Raw genomic sequence first — 13,525 nt, forward strand, 5'->3', positions numbered from 1 at the left:
AGCAAACCAGCCTGGAGTGGCTAGAAGAACAGAAGATACTTCTTGAAAGAAATACCAACAGGAAAAATACAAAACAATATAGGAAGTCTGACTTATTACTATAAGAACAAGCAAGTTTATTGCCCAGGAGACATCAAGGTAAGTGGTCAGATCCCCTCAGGGCAAACCCCCTTCCAAGACTAAGACTCAATGGGAATACATGCTCTTATTTGTGACCACGTTTTTCATCGATAAGGGGAAGGTGAGGGAAAAACAGCAATGAAGCTGCAAACTAAGCACTACAACACTTAATAGCCTCCTGTGAACCTGGGTGGAGACCTGGTTGGCCAACAGTGTGGCAAGACCTGGGGAATCTTGGGTCCAGAGTCAGTGACATAGCCACAGAGGACTAGAATGGAGAGTGAAGCATCCAGCTGATAAAAAGAGAGGGAATGTGCATAGCAATACCCACACTTGCAGATAATACCCACTTGACCTGGCTTTAATGACTGGATGATCAGAGCTCAACTAGAAGAAGAAAGAAGAGGAAAAAAGAGTAATCTGATACAATTTGATGAACTTGACCTACACCTATGGATTCAGTAGATCAAAAAAGGGCACAAATGTTTACAACCAGGATCATTCCCACCCCCTCCATACATAGAGTAGACAGGGATGGGCAACTTGGACATTGGCTACCAAAAATGGGGAGGGGGGACTGGACTACAAAGGCAAGAAGTGACTAGGTCCAGAGGGCATGGAGAAAGGTAGAAGCTCCACTGAGTAGTATCCAATCTGCCTAGGCGGGGCTGATGAAAGGAAATGAAGATAGGTATCTTGTGATTCAACAGTGAATAATTGTTATCAGGACTGATTGTGAGGGCTGGAAATGTAAGTGTAGACATTTTATAGCAAAAGGAAGGGAGTGATTTACTTTTCAGTCTAAGAACGGAGGTCCCTGGGATCATCAAAGGAGAAGAAGGGAGTGCGGGACCCAACCCAGAGAAGCAGTGAAACCAGATGTGTAGGCAGAGATGATGATGTGGAGAGATGGAGCAGCTTTAGACCCAGAGTGTATGTTGTATGCTGATAACTGGAGGGCAGTCTTGCAGGGTATATACCCTTTGGTTGGTTGATGATGCATGGAGGGGATTGTAATCATGGCAATGAAACAATATACAGTAGGATGAATGTGAGGCTAATGTTCTCCCATGTAAACGATCACATAATTCATAATAAAACATTTTTTTAAAAAGTCCAAGAGAGCAAAATATGACCTTTCATATATCCCACCTAAATTTAGAGATCATTTGAAGATTACATTTGATGCATTAAATGCTAAAGACCAAAGACCAGAAGAGATGTGGAAGCACATCAAAAATATCATACAGGAAAAAAATCAAATGGTCATCAAAGAGAAAAGAAATCAGGGCAAGACCAAAATGGATATAGAAGAGACTCTGAAATTTGCTTTCCTGTGTAGAGATGCTAAAGAAAATTGAAGAAATGAGGAGGTATAATTTTGCAGACCGTGTATAGGCCTGGTCAGAAGTTCGAGGCCCTATAGGCCCGAGTGTTACAGGTCGCAGGCTCTGAGGAACAGATCTAGCAACTTGGCAGTTAATGGCTAATTGTTTTTCATCTTAGTGTTCAGTTATATTTATTAATTCCAAACATGGGCCCTTAATGTCCACAGATAAAGGTAATATTTTCCTAAAGCCCAGACTGTAAAGGTTTCAAAGGTCAAGCCTTCCTCCAAAGGATTAACTAAAAATATCTTAGCTACTTGCCGGGTCTTTGTTCTACAAACAAAAAAGCCATCTTCCCTAAATCTGTCCCAGGTGTTAGCCATTCAGCCAAGTTCCTGAAAACCTGGCTCAGGAAGCCAAAACAGCAGCGGGACTCCGCCCAGCCCAAGCCTTTTGTCCTTCCCTTTCACCTTGCCCCAACTGACCTCAGGGGCTATAGATATGTTCATTGAGCCTGAGAAACCAAGTTGCGGGCCTGGGATTCGAACCAGCAAAGTACGATGTAAAATTATCTGAATGTCTGGAAAATTACTGATGTTAGCTGTATCCTGTTTTAGTCCCTCCCAGCTTGGTGTGAAGCTCCTCCCCCAAATAAAACAGAGACATAGGCCATCCCAGGTGTGCATTGCAGGCAGGATGTGAAAGTGTGTAGTACAGCTTGGAGAATGTGCTGTGTGGCTGACTAGGCATGCGTTACTGACTAGCTAGTAAGGGGTGCGTACTGCCCGCTTAGCTAATATGTTTGCCATGTGGGACCTTACTGCCCTCATGGCTAATATGTTGACCATGCCAGAGCTGCCTGACACTAGTAATGTATCCACCCTGGCTTTGGGGTGTCTCTTTGTCTCCCTCCTTCCGACTGTTTGTGTATTCTTTCGCTATCCCCATCACTGCCGGATATCCCCTCCTCGTGAACCAAACACTCGTGAATCCAACACCTATGTCAAGGCTGGTCCCCGACAGTATAAGAGCTGAACAGAAAATTTCAAAGGTCAGGGTCACCCGTGGTGACCCATGGTGGACAGGTTTCAGCTTAGCTTCCAGAAAAAGACAGATCAGGAAGGAGAACTACTTCTAAATATTTGGTCATTGAAAACTTTATGCATAGCAGTGGAAGACTTTCAGCACCCCATTATTGATTAAGTATGGTGAAAAGATAGAACCCTGGTGCATACCTTCCCTGATGTTAAATCATTCAATACCCCTGTTTTGTTTGAATGACTGCCATTGGGCCTATGAACAGGTTCCTCATGTGCACAATTAAGTGCACTGAAATACTCATTCTTCACAGTAGTTTTTCAAGATTCCCACAGTTGAAGGTTTTGTATAGTCAATAAAGTGCAATTAAACATCTTTCTGGTACTCTCTTCTTTCAGTAAAGATCCATCTGATGTCAGTAGTGATATCCATAGTTCCATGTCCTCTTCTGAATCCAGCTTGAATTTGTAGCAACTCTGTGATGATGTATTCCAGCAACTGTTTTTGAATGATCTTCAGGAAAATTGTACTTGCATGTTATATTGTTGATATTGTCAAATATTAATTTCTACTTAATATATATATTCAAAATTGCCTGGGAGACTGGCAATTAGTCAGCATTGTGCTCATTTGATGAGTTTACATTTTTAAGTTTGCAAAGAAGATTTATAACTGAAATTTTTTTCTCAGTTTCAGAAGTAGAAGTCATTTACAGGATTTATAAAATCTTTGAAATCACATATTGGCATTAAAATCAGCTGCCATTGTCATCAAATTCCCATTTTTATTATATTATTTACTAATGAGTTAATCTTTGGAAAATCCTTCTATGTAAATCATATATAAATGACTATGAACTCAACTAACAAATTTTTTACATTGTTGTTAGTTATCCTTGAATTGGTTCCAACTTATAGCGACCTTGTGTACAACAGAATCAGACACTACATGATCTTATGCCATCCACATAATCATTGTTACATTTAATTCCATTGTTGCTGTCACTGTGTCAGTCCATCTCATTGAGGGTTTCTTTCTTTGTTTCTGACCCTCAACTTGATCAAGCATGGTGTCCTTCTTCAGAGACTGGTCACTCACATATCCAAAATTTGTGAAACAAAGTTCTTCCAACCTCATTTCTAAGGAGAAAACGAGTTGAAATTCTTCCAAGACAATTTTTTTTTCAGTCTTTTGGCATGAAGAACTTCTGGTATTTCAATGTTCTTTACTAGCACCACAATTCAAATGCGTCAGTTCTTCTTTGGGCATCCTTATTCATTGATCAGCTTTCTCATGCATGTGAGGCAATTGAAGATATTATGACTTAGGTCTGGCACAAGTTCTTAAAGTGACATCTTAGTTTTTTAATAGTTTAGGAGTTCTTTTGTAGTAGATTTTCCCATTGTAATATATGTACTGGTGTGATTCTGTGGGTTAATGCACCAGACTGCAAAGCTGTTTGAACTGCAAGACAGCGGTTCAAGCTCACCATCTGCTCCTTGGAAACCTATACAGGGTTGCTATGGGTCAGAATCAACTCAACAGCACTTAACAACAACAACAATATATCCTTTGATTTTTTGTCTTCTGCTTCCATATGCATTGATTGTGGATCCAAGTATAATGAAATCCTTGAAACTTCAATATTTTCTGTGTCTAACATAATGTTGCTTATTGGTCAAATTATTAGTATTTTTTTTTTTCTTTAAATTGAGGTGTAATCCATACTGAGGATATATGTTCATCAGTAAGTGCTTCAAGTCTTTTGAAGTAATTTGAGAACAAAAGGATAGTGCATGGTTTAAAATTAGGAAAGATAAGTGCTAGAGTTGTATCCTTTAACCATACTTATTGAAACTTTTTACTGAGTAAATAATGCAAGAAGCTGGATGGCATGAAGAAGAACATGGCATCAGTATTGGTGGAAGCTTGACTAAGTACTTGTACTATATACAATGATACAACCTTGTTTACACTACTTATTGACAAATTTTGAAAATTTCATCACCAAAGGAAATTTAGAGGGGGTATAATGCGGGAGAAAGATGAGGCTTTCTACTCCCGTAAGGATTTACACCCTCGGAAACCCTGTACAGGGTCGCTATGGGTCGGAAACGACTCGACGGCACTTAACAACAACAACAACAATAATTATTATTTATCTCCTTTTGTCTGCAGTAAATGGAAATTGAATCCAAAGAACTGATTTTTTTAAATAACTCAGCAGAGAAATTCATTCTCACCTGTCAGTCCTTTCACTTTAATTACCTTACCTTTCATTTCTTGTAAAAGAAAAAGATGGACTATATATTGCATTACTAATGCAACATTTAAACAATATGCTTAAGTAATGCAAACAGATTTGTAATTTTATTCTTATTATCCAGTGGATTAAGCAAAATGAGATTTATGTAAAGTGTGAAATTAGTAGCATAACCCAGATAGGTATATTGGAAAACATCAGCTGCACTTTTTAGCAGGACATTTAGTGGCAACATCAGGGCTCTCAAAATAAGGATGTGTGTAAGCATTTCCAGTAGGCTGAAACCATAACTCACAGGTATGCTTTCACAGTAATTCTTATAATTAAGTAGGAAATTACAACAGAAAAACCCAAGTACTACTTAAGAATCAAACCCATTAGTTTTTGGTTAATCATGATGAAATAATGATTGCTCTTAGCAGTTTCCCATTTCCTAATCTCAGCAGTGTTGCCCAATCCTCATATTTGTTCATGAAGGAATAATTATTCTATTTGTAGCCCAGTCAAGAATCAGAACTGGCTAATAGCCAAGGATTTCAAACTCCTGGATTTTTCCTCCTTTGATTGTCTGATTATTTGACTTGTACTTAACTCAAACACATTCTATTCTCTAAAAGATCATTCTTTAGTTTGAAAATCAATCAAGTGAAATAAAAAATGGAGGAAGAGCACTCTTTTTTTGCAAATATTATTCTGGCTGCTGAAATCAGTTTCACTTTGTTTGTTTAAAAACATGCAGAACTTGAAAGCAGACTCACATAGGATTTTTTTTTTTTAATGAGATGTATTTTTTGTTGCTCTAAAATTTAAAAATAGAATCAGTGAGTGAAACATGGAGAAACCTGTATTTTGGTTCAGTAGAGAGAAAAAACATATGATGAGTTTAGAACAGTGGAATGGACAACTTCTTGAAGCAGTAGATGTGGTCACTGAGGTGTGAATGGTACCATGCCATATATGCAACACAAGAGAAAAATCTCTATATTGGAATAAAGACTAGACTAGATTTTTTTTTAATGATATTAGTGGTAGTATTATTGATTTAAGATTGCTTTTCTTAGTTTTTGCCTCATTTGTGGCTGCATTAACGTGTGTTCTATGGTTCGCAGACTGGAGTATAAAAAGCACCAGATGATCCACTTTGGGAGTGTGGTGATTCCTGCCCTGTCCTCTGGTTTGGGGGTCTGCTACCAAAGTAGAAGATCATGGACCACTATTTAAAAGATACAAGTCATCAGCCTTCATTGCTATCAGCTATTCCCAAAAGAAGAACCCTGAGTTGTCTTTAAAGGAGAAACTGAAAATCTTTAAAAAAAGTTGTTAGTCCACTTTTTACTTCTCCACCCCAAGCATATAATTGTGCTCTAGAAATAGAGGCTTTTTGAACATCTCTCTCACTATATCGTGTTGATTTCACTGCATAATGACTTTCCGTTCGCCTGGTTTTCAAAGCTTCTCTAAACTTTGGAAGAACAACCCATACCTTGGGTTAGCCTCAGGAAATTCACATGTCTCTCTTTCTCGTGAACTACTGTGCCATCAAGAACCAACAGAGGTGGTTATCTCTTACAACACTGTTTCCACAGAATACCAAAGCAATGAATCTACTGACTGCCAAGACTAGATAGTGTAGGAAAAAAGATGAAGGAAGTAACAAACAAGTTTCTTCCGATTCTTCTCATCTTTTTGCAGCTGGAGCAGCTAAGAAGAGATCACAGATGAATCCTCAGATTAAAGATCCTATCTCACCACCTCTGAGCAACACTATTCAACTTCCAACAAAACCTTTGAATTCAGAGGAGTGGGATAAACTTAAGATAGATTTCAAAGGAAAGGCCAGTTTTATAAACTGGATCAGCTCACAGTTAACTCACTGTAGATGTGGCCAAATCTCTTCTGGCATGGGTAGTTTCAAAAAGCAATGATATTGTAAGTTATGATTTACTGGTCAAATATTTGTGTCTCTGTGTCTTTCATAAGCAGACAACAGAAATTATTGGCATCTATGAAATCATGAAAGCCAGATACAAATGTTTAGAACCAGGGGGTTACACTCTTCTCATCCAGGGATCAATCCATTCAGATAGATGGAGAGAGACCTTGCTGATATTAGAAGATATAAAAAAAAGTCACAATCCCTTCAAAAAAGAACTATAATGACTGTATCCAAGGAGCTCTCCTTCAACAAGATGTAAATACAGCTTGAAATCTGTATCAGGAATTGCTAGGTCATGATCTTACTCCTATGCTGGAAACCTTAAAATCCTTCTTTGATATAGGAAAAGGTCTAAAAGATGATAAATACACACACACACACACACACAAAAAAAAAAAAACTACTAGACATTCTTTTGTATCTAAGAAATAATCAGCTATATCCTGGGGAGTCATTTGCACATTGTATACAAACTTGGTTTGAAAGTATTCCTGGAGAACAATGGAAAGGAGAATTCACCCCAATCCATAATAGAAAAACTTCCTTTCCAGGGAATTATTTAACATAAACAATTATAATTACAGTGGTCGATGTCTGGGCTGTGGAAAAACCACAGAGTCTATTCACCCGACTCTAGAAGAGTATGAATTTCTCAAGGAAAATATCATGAGAAATGTGATAGATTGAGGTGACCAACACAAAAAGATGACACCTGAGGAGCTTGAGAGATTTCAGAACTTTGCAAAGTCCTGTGCTCCTTTTAATATTGTCATCGATGGACTCAATGTTGCCAAAATGTTTCCTAAAGCTCAGAATCGCAAGTTCTCTTGGATGTGGTCTCTCAGCTAGCCAAACAGAATGGACAACTTCTGGTACTGGGCTGGAAACACATGCCAAAGCCATGTTCTCAGCAGAGAAAGGATGAAATGGAAAATGTGCAAAAGCAAGCAAGCTGCTTCTTGACCTGTTCCTTCTGTATGCCACACTACACTCAGGGAACCACTGCAAGTGTATCACAAAAGACCTGATGTAGGACCACAAAGCTTGTCTGCCTGATGCCAAGACCCAATGCCTCTTCTTTAAATGGCAACAAGGATCTCAGCTGGCAATTATTAGTAAGTTTCCAGGATCAAAGTTAACCTTTCAGAATATTCTCAGCTATGATACAGTGGTGTAAACAACTGGAGACTAGTGGCATATACCATATGATGAAGAACTGGTGGAAAACTATTCCTATGAAGTGCCAACCAAATGGTTTTGCCTTCACTGAAAGACATAGACTCTTACCCTCTATGCTAAGTTTGTGTCTGGGTGCCTTCCTTCCTGGTTGACAGCAGAGTTCTTAAGTTGCTTGTTTTGAATGTTGCCTATTCCCTGAAGATAAAAGGATTTTATTAATACCATTTGATTCAGTAGGTCTGTATGTCAAAAAGTGTATTTTTCAATTAAACAAGATAAAAAAATCTTTTCATTTAAAAAAAATGCTTTTCTTGACTTTGCTCACAATTCAATTAAAAAATGGTATCCAAATGATCCTAGGTTATTGACTATTCTCATCTCAATTTAGGAGGTATGCTTCTTATCATCTTAACATTTTGTAGGGAATGTCAATGTCTTGACCCAATGGAAAGATAGAGTTTCCAATTCTATCCATCCTAGCAAGCTATTCTAAGTCATATCTTTGACAGGACTTTCCTTGGGACTTTTCAGTGGCACCTCTAAAATTGTATCTCCAGAGACTGAAAGTAATAACCTTTATCACTGCTCCTATTCAATATTGTCTCAGAAGTCCTAGCCAGAGAAATAAGACAAGAAAGGGAAATTAAATGAAACCAAATGGACAAAGAAGAAATAAAACCCTCTCAGTTTTCATATTATATGATCCACAGAAAATTCAAAGACTCAGCAAGAAAATTATTGGAACTAATTGAAAGTTTAATCAAAGTGGTATGGTACAAGATCAAATACAAACATCAATAAGATATGGTTCAAACTTAACAGTCGCTCCTTGGGAACCCTATACTGACTTGCTATGGGTTAGAACTGACTTGACAGTGCTTAACAACAAAAACAGTATGAGTAGGAAGACTTAGCATTGTGACAATGTCAATACTACTTGTTGTTGTTACATGCCGTGGAGTTGGTTCCAACTCATAGCGACCCTGTACAGGGTTTCTGAGGCTGTAAATCTTTATGGGAGCAGAAAACCTCATATTTCTCTCATGGAACAGCCAGTAGTTTCGAACTGTTGTCCCTGAGGTTTGTAGCCCTAGTCATAACCACTACGCTACCAGAGCTCCTTGTCAATACTACTTAAAACATTCTATAGATATATTGCAATCCAGGTTCAGATTCCAACATCATTCTTTACAGAGATAGAAAAACTAATCACCAACTTTGTATGGAAATAAAAGAAACCCAGATAAGCACTACTACAGAAGACTAATGTAGGAGGCCTCAGACTTCCAGATTGCAAAAACTAATATATAGCCACAGCAGTCAAAACAGGCTGGTACTTGTGCAACAACAGACAGATAGACCAATGAAAAATATTCAGAACCCCAAAGTAAATCAATCCACCTATATGTAACTGATCTTTAAGAAAGGGACAAAATTCATTCAATGAGGTAAACCTAGAAAATGGTGCTGGAAAAACTAGGTAGACATTTGAAGAAATTTAAACAGAACTAATATCACATACCATATACAAAACCAATTTCAAGATTGATCAAAGACCTAAATGTGAAACATAAAACTATAAAGACCATGAAAGAAAAGAAGGGTCAAAGTTATGGATCCTATTACACGGTATAAAGACACTATCAAACATAACTGAAAATCAGACAAACAGCAGAAGATAAACTAGATAACTTGGATCTCCTAAAAATTTGACACTATGTGCATCAAACAATTTCTCGAAATGAGTGAATAGAGAATCTAGAGACTACAAAAAAAATGTATGCAAGGGCAAATGGACAAGGGAATAATCTCTAAAATTTATAGAAAATACCAGAACAACAAAAAGACAATTAATCTAACTTAAAAATGGGCAGAGTACATGAATAGACACTTCACTAAAGAAGACATTCAGGTGGCCAAGAAACACATGAAGAAATTTTAGTGATAATTAGCCTATTGTTGTTGCTAAGTGCTGTCAAGTTGGTTCTGACTCATAGTGACCTTGTATAGGTTTCCTGAGAAGTGACTTGTGAGTTTGAATCACCAACCTTGTGGTTCAAACCAAACTTTTGGTCCAGTGCTTATCCTAAAGTACCACATTAGCCTATTGTTGCTGAGTGCCTTCAAGTCAATTTTGCCTGTGTAGGGTTTCCAAGGAGTGGCTGGTGAACTTGAGCCTCTGTCTTTGTGGTTCAAACTGACCTTGCAGTCCAGTGCATTAACCCACAGCCCCACACCTGGACTCCTTCAAAACAACATTGAAATATAATCTCACTCCAGCATTAATAGCAAAGTTTAAAAAATAAAATAAAAGAAAATAGAAGATGCTGGTAAGATTGTGGAGAGACTGGAACACTCATACACTGCTGGTAGGATTGTAAAATGCTACTACTATGGAAAATTGTATGAAATTTCCTTCAAATTTGGAAATAGAGATACTGTTTAGATTTAGCAATACCACTACTAGAGAAATAAGACATATGACACCAATGTATATATATGCACACCCATATTCATCCCAATATTATTCACAATAGCCCAAAGATAGAAACAACCTAAATGCCTATCAAAGTATGAATGGATAAACAGACTCTAGGACATACACAAATGGAATAGTATACAATATTAAAGAATAATGATGAATCTGTGAAACACTGCATAACATGGACTGCCCTGGAGGGTAGTATGCTTAGTGAAATTAGTTAATCACAAAAGGACAAATATTATATTAGATCATTACTATAAAAAGTCAAAAATTGGTTTTCATACAAAAGTAAACATTCTTTGATTGTTACCAGGGATAGGAAGAACAGAAAGAGTAAAGCATTGTCCAAAATATAGATATATATTAACTTGGGTGAAGATGAAGGCAATATATTATATATCAATAAGAGGGAGGTCAACAAAACAATAATTAAGGCAGAGGAATACAAGTGTTAAAGGCAACAAAGGTAAATATTATTATAAATAAAACTCAGCAGTAACAGTAATGATAACAATTAACAAGTGGATACATAGATAGGGATTCAAGCAGAGCAGGTGTGGGAAGGAGAATGGGACTATATCCATTAATATGTATAGACTTGACAGAGGATATCTGTACATGTACTTACACATGCTGCAAACATATCTAGGAATATAGTAGAGCATGCAGAGAGCAACATTACGAAAATTTCTTAGCCATAACCAAGAAGTTTAAGGAAAGTTGTCACTGACCCTTCTTTAGGACTTTAGTTCAAGGCATTAGTCTCAGAGGGCACTAAGGCCAATTGGCATAACATGTCCAGAAACATAAAGTTCTACATCTTACTTTGGTGAGTACCAGCTGAGGTACTAATAGCTTTTGATGACTGTGTAAAGAGCATCCAGAACAAAGAAGATTAAAGACAATCAAAATGCAAGAAAACAATGAGTCTTTAGGACTAATGGAGCATGTGAATTTCACCCTCAATGACCCTGAACCAGAACAATAAGATAGTGCTCTGAAAAGGATCTCATTAGAAGGTTTTGTAAAATTTACAACAAAACACAAAATCATAAAAAGATCAGGGTCATTGGTCTGATTGACTGGAGGAATCCCCAGGACTATGCCTTTTAGTCACCCTTCAGGCTCTGAACTGAACTCACACCCATGAATCAATTACATTGTGAGGATTACAATAAGAGATATATAACATAATGTCAGAATGTATATGGTTGTTAAATGGGGATATTTATTTCACCTAATTCACAATAAAAAGTTAAAAAATAAAAATGGTCTCCTGGACTAGAAATCCAAGAATCTTAAATTTGTGAATTTTATTGTTTTAATGTGAAAATTCTTTATGTCCAATGTTTGGTTTCAAATGAAGCACAGTGAAATACTATGGATACCTGTATGAGGTTTACAATGAATTAAATAAAATTAGTCATAAATCAAATGTAGAAAAACAACAACAACAACAACAACAGAAAGAATATAACTTTCATCTGAAACATCCTATAAGGATTGATTTATACAATAAATAAATATATTCTACAGAAAACTTTTTATTTCATTAATACCTCAGTGAATATTATATCTGAGTCTAGTCATATATAAGAAGCAATATTGAGTTTCTCTGATCATTTTCATTGTAAAGCAAACAAAACAAAAACATAATTGACTGTATTAACAAATTTTCAGATATCATCTGCCCTTACAAGATACAAGGAAAGATTAAAAACTTTGGTGAAATTTAATCAGGAAATATGAGGAATTTCATCTACAGATGAAGGTGTAAAATGTGTGTCATCAAGGTCACTATATTGTTGTTGGGTGCTGTGGAGTTAGTTCCAACTCATAGAACAAACATTGTGCCATCCTTATAATAGCTGTTACCTTTGAGTCCATTGTTGCTGCCACTGTTTCTATCTATTTCATTGGAGGTATTCCTCATTTTGGCTGACCTTACCAAGTATGATGGCATTCTTCAGGGATTGGCCACTGCTTATAACACGTTGTTGTTGTTGAGTTCCATAGGGTTTCTGAGAAACAGCTGGTGGGTTTGAACTGCTGACCTTGTTGTTGGCAGTCAGTGCTGATCCTATAGCACCATATCAGGAGGCCATAACCTTGCTTACTGAAAGAGAAGAGGACTTAAAATACTTACTGATGAAGATTAAAGATTACAGTCTTCATTATGGATTGCATCTCAATGTAAACAAAACAAAATTCCTCACAATTAGACCAACAAGTAACATCATAATAAATGGAGAAAAGGTTAAAGTTGTTAAATACTTCATTTTGCTTGAATCCACAATAAACACTCATGGAAGCAGCAGTCAAGAAATCAAATGTCATATTGCAATGGGCAAATCTGCACAAAATATTTTTAAAGTATTTTAGGGCAAAGATACCAAATTGAGGATTAAGGTATATATGATCCAAGCCATGGTATTTTCAGTTACCTCATATGCATGTGAAAGTTGGACAATGAATAAAGAAGACTGTAGAAAAATCAATGCATTTTAATTATGGTGTTGGAGAAGAATATTAAAATACTATAGACTATCAGAAGAATAAACAAATGTAACTTGGAATAATTCCAATAATGCCCCTTAGAAGCCAGGATCTTGAGGTTTGGTCTCATATTTCTGACCCTTTAAAGTGTTCAAGAGCAAAGATGTCAGTTTGAGGACTGAGGTGCACCTGACCCAAGTAATTTTCAATTGCATCACATGCATGTGAAAGTTGGACAATGTATAAGGCAGACTGTAGAAGAATTGATGCCATTTGAATTATGGTGTTGGAGTATCATGGACTTCCAGAACAAGCAAACCTGACTTGGAAGAAACAAAGCCCAGTCCTGTGCCATCCTCACAATTGTTGTTACTTTTGAGCCCATTGTTGCTGCCACTGTGCCAATCTATTTCACTAGTATTTCATGTCATTAAGAGAAGCAGGTAGATTTAACTGATTTTCTATTCTTAAAAAAAATCAGGCTTCCTGATCTACTTTCCATTTCCTCCTTTTGTAGAAACTGGTGTAGAAAAATAACTCTTAATTACTAGAACAACTAACAGTGCCATTATAATGTTAAATGGGATGTGACATTGAGACTTGTAAATAGGGAATGGTGAAGACTCTGGTAGAATGCCAGATAAGCATGCATATGAGTACAGTGATGCCAGATTTTTCAA

At 36.9% G+C, this 13,525-nt stretch overlaps 1 pseudogene; it reads left to right on the plus strand.

The window, feature by feature from the left end:
• Positions 1-6,172: 6,172 nt before the first annotated feature.
• On the plus strand, positions 6,173-7,964 carry LOC102835805 (annotated as a pseudogene).
• Positions 7,965-13,525: the final 5,561 nt, after the last annotated feature.

The sequence above is a fragment of the Chrysochloris asiatica genome, unplaced genomic scaffold (genome assembly GCF_000296735.1).
Source record: "Chrysochloris asiatica unplaced genomic scaffold, ChrAsi1.0 scaffold00051, whole genome shotgun sequence".
Classification (NCBI taxonomy): domain Eukaryota; kingdom Metazoa; phylum Chordata; class Mammalia; order Afrosoricida; family Chrysochloridae; genus Chrysochloris; species Chrysochloris asiatica.